The 2034-nt window shown below is 35.2% G+C and overlaps 1 non-coding gene across 1 annotated transcript; it reads left to right on the forward strand.

Annotated features, from left to right (window-relative positions):
- The first annotated feature begins 404 nt into the window (after window positions 1-404).
- On the forward strand, window positions 405-476 carry TRNAE-UUC. Its single transcript has one exon. It is a non-coding gene; the product is annotated as a tRNA-Glu (tRNA).
- The last annotated feature ends 1558 nt before the right edge of the window (window positions 477-2034 follow it).

Here is a 2034-nt window from a genome sequence, read left to right on the forward strand (position 1 = left end):
CAAACTGCAAAATGAAAGAAAATATTTGCAAATCATATACATGATAAGGGATGACCATCCAAAACATATACAGAAATCATATAACTGAATAGCGAAAAACAGAATAATCCAATTAAAAATGGTGAAAGGACCTGAATAGACTTTTTCCAAAGATGATACACAAATAGAAAAGAGTTACATGAAAAGGTTCTCGGTATCCCTGATCATTAGGGAAATACAACTTGAAACCATAATGAGATATCACCTCACAACTGTTAGAATGGCTATCATCAAAACGACAAGAGATAACAAATGCTGGTGAGAATGTGGAGATAAGGGAATCCTTGTGCACTGTTACTGGGATTCTAAATTGGTATAGATACATGGAAAACAGCATAGAAGTTCCTCAAAAAATTATAGAAAATTCCTTGGTGGTCCAGTGGTTAGGACTTGGCACTTTCACTGCCCAGGCCCAGGTTCCATCCCTGGTCAGGGAAGTAAGATCCTACAAGCTGCGTGGCCAAAAAAATAATTATAAATAGAGCTACCATATGATCCACTGGTTCAACTTTTGGATATATATCTGAAGGAAACCAAATGACTATCCAAGAAATATCTACACCCCTATGTTCATTGCAGTATTATTTCCAATAGCCAAGATATGGAAACAACTTAAGTGTCCATCAACAGATGTACGAATAAAGGAAACATGATATATATAGTGGAATCCTACTTAGTCATAAAAAGAAGGAAATTCTGCCATTTGTGCCAACATGGATGAATCTTGAGGACATTATGCTAAATGAAATATGTCAGACAGAGAAAGACAAATACTGTATGATCTCACTTAAATGTAAAATTTTAAAAACAAACACCCTCCCCCCAAAAAAAACCCACCAAACTCATAGAAGAAGTAATCAGACATTTGGTTACCAGAGATGGAGGTGGAGAATGAGGGAATTAGATAAAGATGGTCAAAAGAATAAGAAGTACAAACTTTCAGTCATAAGATAAATAAGTATTGGGGATGTAATGTACAACATGATGACCATAGTTAACTTTGCTATATGGTATATTTGAAAGTTTTTGATAAAGTAAATAATAAAAATTCTCATCACAAGGAAAAAGCAATTTTTATCTTTTTAAATCTGTATGAGATGATGGACATTAATTACACTTATTATGGTAATCATTTCACAATATATATATCAGCTCATTATGCTATGCACCTTAAACTTATATAGTACTGTATCTCAATTATAACTCAATAAAACTGAAAGGAGCAAAAAGATGCATCTTGTATAATGAAGGCAGTGTCAGAAGCTCCTCTGTCACATTTCATGGTGCTTTGGTCTCCAGGATGACACCTGGTCATAGAGAACCCTCCAGAATTTTCTGTGAGCACTAGGTGTAAGAATACTCATCTCTAGATCTATATGTCTAATGTGTGGTAGTTTCTACTCTCAGTGACATTCCTGACCAGTTGAGGGATAAGTTGTATGGTCCCATGGTACTCTCTCAGGTACTCTGATTTCTAGATGGGCCTTAGCCATCCAAATTTGTTACCCAGAGAACAGGTGGTCCCAGCTAATCACAAAGCCAAGCCATGCACAGGTAGGTAGAGTTACCTATTCTTTCCTTTTACCTTTCACTTCTTTATTATTCCCTTACTTTTTATTTACCTATTTTTTAAATTTATTTCTTTCTCTTCTACTGTCTTCCTTTCCTTTAAGTTTATCAAGTATATATTGTTCACATGTTTACATGCACTCCTCTACCAGCTGAAGTTCCCCTACCATATTCCTGAACAAACTGCCGCTGATAATTGACATTCCCTTGAACACAAGAGTCAGGCAACATTAACCTCATATATGGGGTCACACATCATCTTTCTATGCCAGAGTGCCAGATCCCAAGCTTCATTTAGGTTAAGCCTATTTATATATAAATCATAGAATCTTAATATCATTATGAACACTTCCTTTAGCCCAACAAAGAATGAAAATAAAAAGAAAGTGTGTTATTCAGCAAGTTGTTCAATGTGACGTTTAGAAA

The sequence above is a fragment of the Phocoena sinus genome, chromosome X, assembly GCF_008692025.1.
Source record: "Phocoena sinus isolate mPhoSin1 chromosome X, mPhoSin1.pri, whole genome shotgun sequence".
NCBI lineage: Eukaryota > Metazoa > Chordata > Mammalia > Artiodactyla > Phocoenidae > Phocoena > Phocoena sinus.